At 31.7% G+C, this 16,528-nt stretch overlaps 1 protein-coding gene across 3 annotated transcripts in view; it reads left to right on the top strand.

The window, feature by feature from the left end:
* Window positions 1-7,539: 7,539 nt before the first annotated feature.
* LOC119645116 (protein alan shepard-like) overlaps window positions 7,540-16,528 on the top strand; it is a 202,489-nt gene continuing 193,500 nt past the window's right edge. For 2 of the 3 annotated variants that reach the window (XM_038045035.1, XM_038045036.1), the window contains exon 1: window positions 7,540-8,185. The gene's annotated coding sequence lies outside the window, so the exon portion shown is untranslated. Of the gene's footprint in view, window positions 8,190-16,528 lie in introns of all 3 variants that reach the window. The other variant, XM_038045039.1, reaches the window with a different exon arrangement.

The following is a 16,528-nucleotide window of genomic DNA, read 5'->3' as shown; positions in this document are numbered from 1 at the left end:
TAAAAATATTCTTAAAATACGAGTATTCAATAGACTTTAAAATCCATTAAAATGGACTTTTTGAACTTGACGCGTTTCAGAAACAAATTTCTGACTTTTAAACGATTTAATCATTTCCGTGATTTTATATAGGAAATAAAATTTTTCATTTCATCTTTTTAAATGCACTCTATTTGACTTGTTTTTATACACATTTGTAATATTTATAAGGGATTGTCACAGTCGAAAGAACTGCTTGCAATAGTACCCAACTAACTAATTTCTTACTTTGTAGTACCAAGGTATAGCAAGTTACAACAACGAGGGTTACAAAAAGTACATTTGATTAAGTCGAGAAGAATACATAAGAACGGATCAATCATGCAAAGCGTAAAATCTTTTCCGTTTAGTTGGACCCGTAGTTGAAGTTAAGCCATACTTGAAATATTCGATATTAGTAAATGGAAGATGTATTATGAGAATGAGTGTGCACGATGTTATGGAGATTAATTTTACCATCCCAAATCTTCTTAGTTTTAGCTTTATTCATCTTCTTGCCATCTGCGTACTATTCGAATTCTGAAAGTCATGGAAAGAACACTTGAATAAATAGTTTAAGTTTTGGTTATATGCTGTTAATGATTCGACTTCCCAAATCGAACATGAATATAAACGTGGTTCAGCTTAGTCCAAACCTCTTCCATAATATTTTCGCTTCATAACTTTGCATCGCAGCAGACATAGATGCGGCAATAGGAAAGAAGAGGTATGATCGATCATAAAAAGGGATCCCATCAATTCATTACTACATCCAAAATAATCTTAAAGGTTTAGAAAATTTCTACATTTATTGAAGCACTGTGGCCATAGTCTATGTTGCTAGTGTTTTTCTTTTAGTCTAAGAGTTTATTTCATTAGTCTAAAAAATTACAATAATAATAATAAGAATAGTATGGCTTTTTAACAAATTCTTGATAGCGTAACGATTGATTGGTATCTAAGAAGATTGTTTATGTTTGCAAGCAAAAGCTGCCTGCACGTAAGCGCCAAAATCGCTTACTTTACACCTTACTTTATTCTTGCCAGGAATACTACTCCCTTTCTTTGGTGCTAACGCAACTAAAGTTGTCTGTCTTCGATTAGCAACAAATGTTTGCTAAGCAATCAATAGCGCCTAAGCCAAACCAAAAGTCATATAAGAAAATTCAACTCTTTTTTCCCCAAGTGTATAACAAAAAAAAGAAAGAAAGAAAAAACTCCACTATTTTGAAAAAATATCTAATTTTAAGGAGAACCCTATTAGAATTCAAATGAAAACTTCGAAATCAACACAATTAATGTTTAACGAACCAACGTAAGGTAAACTAAAAAGTTTATTGCTGCATAAGAAGGATAGAAACCCATATGACATGAATATAACATAGTTGATCAAGTGGACCATGACGAAGTTTGTTGTACTTATTTTTTACATAAGACGACGGCAATTGGTGTCAAATTGGAAAGTTGTCAATGTGTTAAAGGAAGTGTACAGGAAGCTTTTCTACAAATTTAATTAATTACATTGGAATGATGTTCCCAATGTATGGTGACATTTTGTTTCACCTTGAAGCTACAAATTGTCGTTCTGTATCCAAATATGGAATAACTGATTTGATATTCTTTCAGTGACTATCACTGCATAGTCTTCGCTGTGAAAATTGTCAACAAACCAAAATAATCGATGAAATTTTTGCCTTTCTAGTGAACCCTGTAAAATTTACTTTTCTTCGATCGCGATAATATCTACTGTTTCTATCTTCGTTTTGGTTGACAACATTGTTTTTCTTGTCTCTTACTTTTCTTGCTTTTGAGTAAAAACGATAAGCCAGGAGTATAATGTGACCATTGAGATTGAAAAGTTGTTGTGCGTCTGGGCGATATTCGCTTATGTATTGTGAATAATTCTTCTTGAATAATTAGAAATTAAAGAAATTGAAAAACTAGGAGATCATAGAATTACATAGAAAATCATCCATTTGTAGAACATTATCGTTGAATTTTATCAATTGTTAATAGTGCCAGATTTTAATCCTACAGCAGCAAAATAATATAACCCTCAGCTCTTTTTTTTACGGTTTATTCTCAATAGCGTTAGGCACGTTTCACAATTCGTATATTTTGTACTTGCGTTAATCGTATATCCCATAATATATTCACCTTCCCGTTTTTGTTTGCTTATTTCTTCTTCGTCGGGTAAACGTTGCAGCGTAGACTTTGCTTTTTGGTTAATATTACTCCACCTTTAACGTTTGTTGACGCGCAGTCCTCTCCGTTGCAGGCTTCGTCTTCTTTTCCCTTTCGAACAAAAATATTCAACTTCGATTCCGAATTCTTTCATCAGTATTTAAAAAGAGACTAGCTCTTTTAAGGAATATTTATGAGCGGTACACGCTATAAGATAGATTGTGATTTCCTCCTTCAGAGCTATATGTTCTTAAATTTACAAATGCTCCTCCTAGAATATTGTGGTTTAATTTTTCATCGATCTTAGAAGCTCCTTTGTGAGCTTATCGAATGACTTCAATCTTTTATATAAATTAGTTATAATTGCCTTTCGATTTTTACTAAAATGTCTTAAGGACTACTGCTTTTTATTTCGCATTCTACTATAATTATTTGTGCAAACTGCAGGGTCGCTGTTATCCTTGTAGAATAACATACGTTGAGTATAGTTTTTACATTTTTCAAAAATGTGATAATTACAGCTGCATATGTAATGTTGTCGCCAGCTGCATATGTAATGTTGTCTCGGCGGATATAATCGCAGATTCTGTTCGGTTTTTATTCTAGAACATATCTCTATTGAACACATCCAACGGCTAGGTATGTATTCAAAGCCCATTCGGTGCTTTTTCAACCTTCGTGCCCATTTGCTTTGGCATTTAAATTGACAGTTAAACTATTGGCAAGGTGAGTTTGACAGTTAAAAGTTGATGTAATCTAAAATTAATTTGTTTTTTTTTTTTTTTATATTATGATTTGTCGCGGTAGGTTTCGAATCTGGATGTTTTTGGCAAAGTAAGCTCTTGACTTTACGATAACCCGTTTTATTATCGTCTTACAATAGTTTTCATCTCAGTAAAACATCAAGTATATGACAGATTTGTGAATGGAACCACTTGAAAATTCTTATGGAAATAACATCATATATCATATAGTGTTTAATATTTATTAATTTATAACAATTATTCACATATTTTTGTATTAGAGTTGAGTTTTATTTACAAATTTTTTGATTACAAGCATTTCAGGGAAAAGACGATAGGCGTATTTTTCCCATTCGTCTGTCGCGGATTTAAAAAGTGATACAACAAAGCCTGAACATAGATTATTCTTGTCATTTGAGATTAAGCAGGAATATGAAGTTTCTTTTAGAAACCGTTACGCAGATGATCTCAGCACTAAGTTCTCTTTTACTTTAAGTTCATTCAGTTTTCAACAATATAATTTTTTTGAATAATAATATGAAGTTATTGAGCCTCGTTTTTTCAGCGGCTGGAGTTTTACAAAACAATCTTTCGATTGCATTTGATATGTAAGAACATACCACCCGGTATTTCGTAACATGTATGTTTCATAGGACCGCTGGCCACCACTTAATGTGTAAATAATGTTATTTACTAAAATTTTCAATAATAAATTTTTATACATATTCAAGAGAATCGTGAATATATAGAATGGAATCAAATAAAAATTTATGGAATTTACATAACAAATACGAAGAAAATATATATTCATTTATGGCTTATATCAAGCAAGACCAGGAATATATTCTTGATTGCTTGGTAATAAAAAAGCTTTTTTGAAATGTTATGGTCGTAACAAAAAATTGTATTCATATTTGCAGCGTCTGAACCAAATGAGAGAAGCATTTTCTTTCCATTCAATATTTTTCGATAAACTTACTGAAATTATTTTTATCTAATAAATAAAAAAATTATGAATAGCTATTCATTGCATTATATGTGTGTGTATCGGGTTTTAAGCTTATATATATATATATATATTATTGGAAAAAAAATTTCTTTTTGCCAATTTATTAATGCTTAGTTAGTCAAGCAATGGTTATAGTACAATATGAAAGAAAGCATAGCAGAGTGAAGAATAATTTACGCACTGCTTTTTTTACACGGTTTATGCATTCTTTAGAAATTGGTGCAAAAAACAATCATGTAAAGTAATACATGCGGCATACGGTCAAATCGGGATATGTTCTATAACTTTTATGATGAAAAAACTCGAAATATATTCTCAGAAAATCGCCCAAAAAAAGTAATAATGGAATTCTTTATTACATTCTTATAAGACAAATACAATTTACTTTTTTTATAAAAAAAAAAAATATTAAAGCGAATATTCTGTTCATAAGTAGAAAATGTAAAAATAGAAAGTAGGAATAAATAACCAATTTCTCAACTATTATCGTTGCTTGCTTAACGAGCATGAACGTTTATTACGTGTTGGACCAAAAGTGCTACCATGAGTAGATATGTCAAATATGTCCGATTTTTGGCGTAAATGTCGGGTTCGAGAAGAATTTCTTTCGTTACTAACAGCCTCTTTTGGCTTGGATCATGAGTACGAAAACGTTAGTCGACACTTGTGACAAGATTCAAGACCTCGCGAATTAAACCAACCTTTAACAGCTGAACTTGGTCTTTGACTATTGCTGTCTACATAAGTTTCTGTAAGACACTGTCAAAATTTGGATTGAAAAAAAATTTTTTGGGGATTCGTGCTGAAAAAAGAAAAATCGCGTAAAAAAAGTGTATTTGCTCTCATTGATGAACTGTCCTATTTCAAAATCGTGTAAAAAAAGACGGTGTTCTTAGGAGTATATATAATATAAATCAAACATTTTCTTTGTTTTTCAAGAAGTGTAAAACTAAATTGTAATAATTCTTTTACAGAGTTACTGCATGTTTAACATTCCGTTAACTAACATTTTTTCGGTGGTAAATTAGATGTTTGTCTGCTTAAGCAAAGCAATGTCAGTAGACTTTCTCCCTTTTTATAGACAAATATTTGTGGTTTAATATATATTTAGTTTAGGTATACAAAGGCACATCATTATTTGTTATTTCATTAACAGGTGAAATTTGATTAACATAAACTTACAGCCCCTATTACTTCTTACGACTAAACTATTATAAAATATATATAATAAAAAAGCAAAAAAAAAAAGAGAAAAGGAAAAAAGAAAGAAAGAAAAGAAACATGTACGCATCTAGCAGAGATGCACACTCGCAACCGGCGTACAGATCCGAGTTGGCACTGAATCCTAAACCATTGCAAGCATGCAGAAGCTTGGCAGCCAATTATTGCGAACAAATCTAGTTTTATATACGAATAGTTTTAATGATTACCAGTTGGTTTAAATACGATAGGTAGAGCTTGTAGAGCTTTAATAAACGCTAACTATTCGGATATTGAGATTAAATTATAGATATTATTTAGGTATTGGCAAACGGTTCGAGAAGCTCGCAACTGTATTTAGATCGACTGAATTTTGCGGAAAAAAACTATTACGAACATTGAGGTTAATCTTCCTTAATAGTGCCGGTGAATGAACATTATCGCAATAGCTTAACTAAGCTCATATTAGCTTAACTAAGAACAAAGCATCGAGGATAAATTTACGTTTCTCTAATGAAGGCAAGACGGGCAAAGGTAATCAATCTATTGTTATAAGTAGGCAACGAGAGAAGCGTGCACCAATCCAAAGCAACAGGCATAAATTGCTGTATATGTCACTTGTACAAAGAAAAGCTTACAACTGGGGCATGTCCAAGTATTGATCTTACCACCAAACTAAGCCTTTTCCTAAGATATAGGTCGTCAAGTTCTATAGGCCAAGTACAGATCTGGCTTTATTTATTGATAGCTGAATCTGCATCCTTATAAAGCGCACTCGTCACGTACGATACACTTTCTTCTTCGTAAAGAAATGTTGGGAGACAATTGTTTTCCATCTTGTGGAAAGCAAGATTGATGTTGAAAAGTACCACTCGAATAGAGAGAAAGGTATTTAAAAAAAAAAAAAAACCGTATATTTACTTACGACTTGGTTTTCAAATGAGAAATGGAATGATATGGTGGCACACAACAACGGCGAAGCAGAGAAGGACGGAGACGTGGGCAGTTTGAATTATATTTGAAGAAAACGATGCCTTTGTACGTTTTTTTATTATTTTTATTTCTATTTTTTTTTTTTTTTCGTTTTTTAATTCTACACATAAGAGGATGAAAGAGCTGTAGGGTGCGGCAGCAGCCTGAAAGGTGCACGCACATCCGATCAGAAATAGTTACGTCTTCAAAAAACCGAGCGTTCATCCACAGCGTAGGGCCACAGGGCAATCGTAGTGAAGGAACGATTTACCGACACATTGGAAATTGAATCCAGATAAGTCAACTAGTAGCCATGCTTTTTATCTACTTCACTATGCGGTTCCTATCTGATGGAATTGTAAAGGAATTCAAAAAAAAATGCATAAACGGAGCTCGATCAATAGCGTTGAGCCATACGTGTCTTCAAAAAAAATTCTCAATAGCTATTGTGAGCTCAGGGCGCGCTTCATACTTTCGTGGAGATATCATGTACTTCGGGCCATTCGCCATCCACTATCCACCTACAATTGCTTCCGGATGCTACTTGAAGAACTTGAATAAGGCAATGCTCAGATCACACTTAATCAACAACTTTGCCCACAGTTCTCATGAATTCTATAAACATTATTTTAAGGATATCCCTAACAAATATTTTTATCATTTTTTTCCATTGAATATCTGAGAGGTTACGCTTTCTGTAGGATCAAAAGTATTGCTTTCATTAGCCGTAGTCTCAAGCGGTTTGCGATTTTTATAATAAATATATTAACTAGCGTTTCGCTCGAAAAAAGAAAATTTCGTGCGCCAAGGTCCTGGTTATATCATGGAAGACTTACAACACAAGCATATGGAAAGTGTATAGCTTCGAGGGCTTCTAAAAAAAAAAATAATAATAACTGATTTGACTCATCCTGATCGACTTGTATGAGAACATCCAGAAAAAAAAAAAAAAATCGTGCTCGTCTTAGCGTACTGGCGTGCAATCATCTTGAAGGTTAGGTTCAAATTATCGAACTGATATTTTGGATTCGTTTTCACAAAGATTTTTTACTTCAAAATTTCGATCAAAATAAATTCATATGAAATTTTTGGATTCTTTTTACACGGAAGATGGTTTTGCTTCTCCGAATATTTTACCGATGATAAGCGTAGAGTTATAGCACTATTCAGCTTGATTTACAATTTGTTAATATTTCAGTAGTAATTTACTGTGCAGATCTTTTCCGCGTGACACAGCTAAGCGATAAATACTGTATATGAAACGTAGTGAGTAAATTTAAGAGCAACAATCTTTGCATTTATTTACGAGCGCAATGTAAATAAAATGAACTCTGGCCGAGAGAATTACGCCAAGCGATCAGGTTTTTGGATGACTTTAAATAAAAAGGAAGCAAAACACTTGCAGTTGATATTTTGTCATTGTCGATCGTATACATAAGTACGTGCCTAAGAGATTGCTATTGAAACGATATAATTTTAGTCTTTCCTCACATAATTCGTCGGTCGTTAAAAGAAACCAGAAAAAAAAAACCAATATCAGCGAAGAATTAAAAATAAATACATGTGAGACATAACTAAAAATAAAATAAAAAAAATTAAAAATAAAATATAAAGAATAATTAACGTTAATTGTTTACAACACTTAATAGTTGACGGAAATTTCTTTTAGCGAAAGAAAGTGAAATCAAATTTGCTTTAAACGAAGGAACATTTGTTTCTTTTGCTTTACAACAATAACAAACAAATACACCAAGATACCTTCCGCCATCTAAGGCCGCAGAGAAGGTTTATACGCCAATGAAAAGAAAAATTGTGTTACAAATGTAGCCACTTTAGATTTAATTAACACGAGCGTGAACGATAGTTCGTGTTAAAAGAAAATATATATATATATATATATATATATAAATATATATAGTTTAAAATAAATCCTGCAAAATTATTATCCCCATAAATTTTTGGTTATCTCTTAGAGAGAGTGCAGCACGAAGATCACATAAAAATTTCCATTCATATTTACGTTGGCGTATGTTAGCGCGTAGCCACGGGACTTGAGAAAGTAAGTAAGTAATTTACATAAGAGAGATATGCGAATACGTATCTCATAGTCATTGCATTTTTTATATCAATTTAAAATGCAATCGAAACGTTCCAATCATGATCGCTATAAGAGATTTACATTTAATTAATTGTATCCTTTCGTTCGATCGAGGATCAATCCATTCATTCGTCACTCCGTCCGTCCCTTCGCATTTTTGTTTTTATGTTTGAAATTAGAAAATTTGCAATTTTGCATATAACATACAAGATATACCTAGTATAGGAACCTAATCCATTCCCGAACGCGTTTATCCTTTGATTATCCTACAACATTGCAATAAATTATGCATTTAGCAAATATTGATTTAACATTTGCTATAAAAGATTTAAGAAATTTTAGAGATGCAAAGGTCGGGTCATCATCATAAAGTTCACTATGCTGACACTGCTTTGGAATGTGCAAAGCACTTTGCATTCATAATGTGTTGGTTGGGAGCCAAGCTATCTATCAAAGCGTGTATAACTCTTATATACTTAACGTTTTACTCATGAATGCATATATCTCGCGGTTTAAACGCTTTCAGTAAAAGTTTGATGACATCTTGCATGCTTCTCTTTCTTTTAATTTTATTTAGCAAAAAAAAAAAAGACTTTATCCAGTTTTCTTTGCAAATTGGCGAAATAATTCTTTTATGCTTTTCGTTAGAGTAAATCAATAGTAATGTAATTTAAAAAAAACAAACAACAACAACAAAGTAAGATATCTATAATCGCTTTTTGACAAATATTGAATATATATATATATACATACATATATACATACATATATACATATGTATATATATATATACTATAGGTAAATAGACTAATCATTTACTAGCAGTCGTAGTTCTGTCATTAAATCTGAAGCTGATTATTGCCATTTTTTCTCATTGTCTTTCTCCATTTCAAATTTAATTGTGCAATTTATATAAGTGAAATATTTCAATAAGAACGGTATGGTTTTTCCCATATTGCCAAAAAAAAAAATTGACTTGGACGGATTTGACATAGTGTATTTGAATTATATGATAATTGAGACAACGGGTCAATTGAACACATCTTTACAGAATATATTTGTAGCCATTCCTTGGATAAATAAATATCTCTTACTTCTCTTAGAATGCTGAAAATATCTGGCTTTGTTGTACCCATCGCCGAAGACATGAGGGGTATATTCATTTTGTCAAAACGTTTGCAATGTTTGCTCAGAAGTAAGCATCAGAGAAAGTATATGTATTCTTGATCAGCTTGATTAAATTCTAAAGCATGTCCGTTTGTCTGTCCTTCTATCCAATGTCTATCGTACAATAGACCGCATAAATGAAGCTATCGACTTGATATTTGGCAGAAATAATGCAAGTTCTTGCGCGCAACTCGGTATTGAAAATGGACGAAACAGGTCGAAGGCCAGCACCACCTAAATTGAGAACATCTCTATTTATCAAAAGAAATGAAAAAATTGATTTTTTATTCATTGCTCATAAGCTATAGCAAATAAATTTAGAAAAATTCGGATGCAGACTCTCTGGGCGATGCACAAAAATTGGAAAAAATTGATCACACCTACCCAATATTATAGTGCATAAAAATGAATTTCTCAATACCTTTATAACGCGCAGAAATACGTTTCAAAAACCCTATAAAGTATGTATATAAATGTATATAAAATCTTGGGCAGTTTCAAATTTGAAATGCACCTAAAAAATTCCGCCTCTTCGTCTGTCCATCTGTCCGTTTGCGTAACTTTGTAGTATTTGTTAGCGAAAATGAAGATATCGCCTACAAAGGTGCAAAACAATTTTGAATTGACCTAAAATTTTCGAAGGACACGCCTTCAACGCCCATATGCCGCTACGGCAAAAACTTTTATTTTGAGCATGAAAATTATGTTCTTTTACTTGTTTTGTCTTTTTTAGGGTAACCGGTGATGGGTACAAAAATTTATTTTCTGTATTTCCATTTAGGACGGGGTGTTGCTCATCTCGAACATATAACGATTTAGTAATAACGAAAGTAATATAATCCGAAGAATTTTTCACTTTCCCTTAAAGAATGCTTATTGTGAACTTTGTTACTAAACGACCTTTCGAATTTCATTTTCCATCGGTCATCTTCGGAAATATGGGACACATTTATGTATTTTCTATTGCGGAACGTATATTAGTTTTTAATTGGGCTTTGAATGTCAATGCGAGTTCCGTCTTGTATTAAGTTTATGAAAAAGATTTTGCATTTATCATTTCGTACATTTCAAGACTTCACTGTTCAACTATATCCAGCAATGTAGAATCGTGATAGAAATCGAGTTGTTTAAACTTATAAAACGATACTATCGACAATGACTATTGAATCGAGCGCACATGATAATCGATCCTCTTCGCTTTCTCTAAGCAGAATGTTTTAATGCTGACGATTAGATCTATTCGTTGAAGACATCGATTTCATATATATTATATAAACGATCGTATAATAATTTGGCAACAATTTTAAAATAATAATGAAAATTAAACCGAATGCTTATTTATCGTATATATATATATATATATATATATATATATATATATTTTTTTTTTAATGGGGTAATAAAATTTGTAGTTCAAAGCTTCAAATTGAGTCTTCAATTTTCGCTTAACGATCTAAGAAAGGGCAAAATGAGAATTTTTTTTTTTTTTTTTTAGCTCATGTAAACGAATTGCGCAGAAAGGGCGATAAAAAATAATGAAAATAAAATATGTAAATAAATAAATGAGTTGAAGTTTATTCTTCTAAATAAACTTTTTAGGTAATAACTGTTGAACTAGCGAACAAATGGTTGGCAGGCACACTTAGCTAAATCGACTAACCAAACATTTACCTTAAGGGGGTCGTAATCCGTATTTTTATGGACACACTATTACTGTCGACCTAAAATAGAGTGAATTTGTTTAGAAAATGCAAAAACTTTTTTTTATTCTTCGAAATTGCTTTCATAACATATTTTTAAAGAATTGGCCTCAAGGACGAGCTTCCCTGCTATATAATAATACAGAGCACCGCGATAACTGAAGAAAACTTGCAACAATTTGGTCTTCATTGTCGAGTAAATTTGGCGCGGTTTTGGTTCACCTGTTGCATGATATTCTCGCGATTAATTGGTTGTTTCCAGATCGCCTACACCGATTCAGGTCTCATCTCCCGTAATGGTGGGACTCATTATGCGTTCGTGGTTGCAAATCCTCTACATAGAAAACAAAAATAGTATACACCCGATCCATACAAATAAAAAGAATAATTTCGTGACTTCATAATGTCCGCGAAGTTCAAATACAAGATTCACGTTTTTTTTTTTTCATGTTTCTAAAGAAAACTGAATAAATCTTAAAATTATAATTCGTCAGGTAATCTTATCTATATCACAATTGTGATATATTTTGCTATCGCCCTTAATCAGTCAAATAATTGCACTCTTTCTTTTTGACTTAATTCTTTATGGCGAAGCTCGTCAACATTGTGTGAAGAGATTTCAAGATTTCAACTGACAGTTGACATTTTCTCTTGAATCTCTTTCTATGAATTTATTACATAATTGCGTTTCCGTCAAATCATTTCACTTGAAATCACTAGAGTTTGCCGTCAAATCATTAGGTGGTCAATTTTGATCCGCAAGCATATCGAGTTAGTTTACATTACAAGTAAGCAATAAATGAATAAAGAAAATAAGAAAAATGAGAAGAGATAAGAATTATGGATCATTTGCGGACAAGCGACTTATGACGCGCCAGCTTAATTGTACAAGTTCATCTAGATGACATACGTCTGATATATGGCGTTTTCATACAATCAGTTTACCGTCTGTTCCATCGTTCATTTGATAGGTTTGGAGAGAGACGGTGGAAGATACTGTAAAATTACATTATCGCTTAAGGGCATCTTTCATGAAAGTTTCAAGAAGAATAACTGCTTTTTAGGGACTAAAAAAATCGACGCAAAAATAGTCGGCCTTCATCCTCATATCGAATATAAGGAATTCGGACTGTCATCCTATTAACACAAGGAAATATTTAAAGTCAGATCCGCTCTTTTGACAAGACATTCAATTCTTCTCTTAACGACACTGTCGGCGTTAATTGCATTGGGCAAGAAGTAGTCGGGAGCGAATTGTAATGAAAATATGATGGGGGCATTTTGAAATATTAAAAGGAGATTGGACATCGAAATTAATTGATGGACTTGAACAAGCTACGGCCTCGATGACTACTGCAAGAAAGCACAAGAAAATTCAACTTCGTTCTGTGCGCCTCGTAACTTATATCGAATTCGACCAACAACAGTCATGTTAAATTTGCCATTAAACGGATATATATATAATTGGTATAATCTCAACACATACACACATATGTATTTATTTCTTTGTCAATTAAACATATGTCTGTTAGAATTTATTGTATTAAACTTCTTTGTTGAACGTTACATGAATTAATTTTTTCTTTGTCAGTTAATAACAAAAATTAATAATAATTATTATATGAAAATAATTTCAAACCAGAAGACTGTGCGTTAGTGTTATATTATATATTTAAGTAAATATAAGTTCATGTGCAAGCTGTTTCTCCATTTATAAACAATGCAAAAAAAAAAAAAAAATTATTTATGATGGACATTACAACATTTAATATAAATTATAAGAGACATTGCACACATATTCGTAACGGCGTTTTACCTGTTCTGTCAATGAGCAAGTACAATTAGGTCATAGGCTTGCTTGTAGCCATAAAAAAATGTCATATATAAGCAAAACCGAAGCGGGATATGCAAAGTCTATGCGGACACCCAGGAGGACTTGAGATAGACGCACTTTTTATTATAGCGACTCAGAATCATTTCGTGAATCCATGTAAACGTGTCTGTCCGTCTATGCCTGTTTATGCATTATTGTGTTTAGCCTATAGGACATATAGTCATTTTTGAGATATTTTGGTGAAATTAGTTTCAGCGACGGGTTTTGCCCTAAGACCGAACGCTATTGAAAATAGATTCAATTGATACCACTTTCTCAACAACTCTTCATCATAACGCTCCATTTTGAAAAGTCATTATATGGAAGGAAATTGAAAATTTTTAAAATTTCTCTGTAAATACTCATTCTGTAATAGTATATGAATATTCTAAGTTGGTGTGAAAAATTTGGTTCGACTGCACTAATTTTTTGAACCTTCTCTCTTATAATCATTCCCACGAAAACTGAATCTTCTTATACAGTAAGAACGTATCAATTTCCATGTTTGATGGTGCAGTCACTAGTTCATAATAGTAAATTGATGCAGACGTCAACCTTACCGAATTTGGACAATGTAAGTCTATTTTTTCGATACCGCGAATATACAGGATTTCATGAAATGTAGATCTTTGCATGAAAATAATGTCTAACTTGCGGTATCTTATCACCCAAACAAGTGAATAATTGTATTCGGCGAAATGGTGTAGGGTATCTAATAGTCGGCCTCGTCCAACTATAATGTTCTTATTCGCTTTATTTACATACTTATCGGCGACAAGCCTGAACATGTGTAACAGTTTTGTTTCAAGATTCTTTGCAATAAAATGAATATGAATTAATATGGTAAGGAAAATTTCGAGCCCCTACGCATGCCTGTAATATTAATAAAAATAAAAATTTGTAAATAATTTTATTTAATGAAATGAATTTTTTTTTTTTCCCAAATTTTTCTTATTAGCTGAACGACTCAACATTATGATGAATTATTTTAACGTAATAAGTATGCCACGGTTTGTGCTTTTCTCTAAAAATATGCAACGAGAAGGGAAAACTGCAACGATTTAAAAGACGAACGTCAAAACTGCTATTCGTAAACAAATATTTAGAAGAGTAGCTCAGATAATCGAGTAATATACTCGAAAGGAAGATCTTCAGTTATAGTGCAAATATGTATGTGAACAGTCGACCTAATAAAATGTTTTATGACAACACAAAAAAAATTAATTTAATTGATACCTAGACGGTTTGATTAGACTTTAATTCTTCTTTTATTCGTCGTAAAAATGCCAAGAACTTGTAAAATTATTTCTAATTCTTAATTAGTGACAGTATATGCGTTATACCTATATGTCCACTTAACGTAGGCGAACAAAGAAATTTATATCATTATGATGAACTTCGCTCTTCTACCGAAGATAATTTTTACGAAGAAAGAGCCCTAATGTAAAAGCACTCCTACGGATTTAACCTTTAGTAATGTGCTCGATTTCTTTCGTTTTTTTTTTTCAAATATCAATTTATCCAAAGGGTCGTTAAAGTCAAGATATATTAAATATGTTACTACAATAAAGAATAATTTTTTATGACAACTTACTGTTTTTTTTTTTTTTTTTTCATTATCAGTTGAGATATTAGAATAGTTGCTCACATATTAAAAGTCATGAAAGCGATTTTAGAAGAAGAGTCCATATTCCAAGGAGTCTAAGGATAGGATTTAAAAAGAGAATCGCTTGCTCATTGCGCTTTTACATTGAGAATATTTTAGTGACTTTGATGATTTGTATAATTTTTAAATTCTTCTTTTTTTTTTTAATCCCATGTTTTTAATCCCATTTAGTGGACTAGAAAAGCATGGCTTCCTGGCTTCGTGATAAAAGAATTGACCGCAAATGCATTTTTATTTTTCATTTATTCGTTGCTCTTCTTTATAGCGAAAGCTATATTCCACACTTAAACTTAATAATATTTAGTTTTTTCATATTTTTTATTATTTTTTTATTTTACTTCATTCTTCATTAATTCGTCATATATTCCTATGTGAGCAAAACTCAATTTTCATGTAAACTTCAATGATTTCAACTGAAATGTCTGTTGGTCTAAAGCCATCATGTCGACATCATTTCAATCAATAAGTTTTTGATAAAAATTTAATCTAATTTTTAAAAAATATTTCATATTTTTTCGAATTTATTTTCCGAATAGTCTGGGTTCTAGGGGTTGGTGGAAAAAAAAAGAAGAAAGTGCATGTCGTTGACCCGATTTAGAGCTAAAAGTTCTTATAAATGATCCCTTCAGAAACAAACAATATTTGGAGACCCACTGTTGCTGAAGTATTCAAAATTATTTAACGTAATTCAAAGAAGGGAACCAAAGAGATTGAGAGAAAAATTTGACTACTTCTCTGCCCGCCTTTATTGACTTTATTGCGAAGACTTTATTATATTCATGATCATAATTAATTTGATGTCGAACACAATTGGCAGAGGGTAATAAACATGTATTCGTCACTCGTGCAAATGACTTCAAGTTTTTTTTCCCAATGAACATCATCATTATTTACAGATATCATTAAACTCAAGTGTTAAGTTTTATATCTTTGAAAGAGAGCATAGCAAATATTCATAATTTAAGTGGCTTTTTGCCATTTCCCTAGTGGTCAATGACCTAATTGTTTAGTTTCTTGCATTATTATCCCGTTCAGATTACTATATATATATATATATATATATATATATATATATATATGTGTGTAGTATGAGTTCATGTATGCCCGCACGATATTTACTAATAAGATCGTCAAGATTTTAAAGTAATATTTGTTGTGTATTTGTTTTATATTTACATTTATACGCAGACTGCTAGACTACTACAGTGCAGACCACTCTATATACTCTATATACACTCATATATTCTACATACTCTATATATGTATATATATATATATATATATATATATATATATATATGTAGAATATATGAACAAAATTAGGTCATTGCCCATTAGGGAAATCCCAAGATGTTACTTAAGATATGAATATTTGTTATGCTCTCTTTTAAAGCTACAAGACTTTACACATGTATATATCATGGGCCCGCTGGTAAGTGCTGTGCGTTTCTATAATGAAACAAAGTTATACTTTTTGAATATGATCTGAAATGTTGAGCTGTATTAAGTCAGAGCAAGATTTTCGCTCTAACATGTTCGCGACAGTATCGTTGCCGATGAAAGCTGGTCGCTCAGATCTTGCTTTATCACAGAAACATGAAATGACTTATTTGAAATTTTGCGAACCATCTTTTGTTTGTTTTGTATATCAGAAATTGTACCTTTGTCAAAAATTTTCAATAAATTTCTTTACGGTTCTGTAGCATTTCTTTCTTTTCTAGAACTCGTACAAAATACTTAGCGAATTTAACACGAATCATTCATCTAAACCTGTATGTATACATGCAGCGATAAATAGAGAAAGCCGAATGGACAGATCTTTCTGCTAGACCTAACGTACATACATATGTATGCAAATGTATATATATATATATATATATATATATATATATATATGT

The sequence above is a fragment of the Glossina fuscipes genome, unplaced genomic scaffold, assembly GCF_014805625.2.
Source record: "Glossina fuscipes isolate IAEA_lab_2018 unplaced genomic scaffold, Yale_Gfus_2 1, whole genome shotgun sequence".
NCBI classification, from domain to species: domain Eukaryota; kingdom Metazoa; phylum Arthropoda; class Insecta; order Diptera; family Glossinidae; genus Glossina; species Glossina fuscipes.
This window is presented reverse-complemented; position numbering and strand designations above follow the sequence as displayed.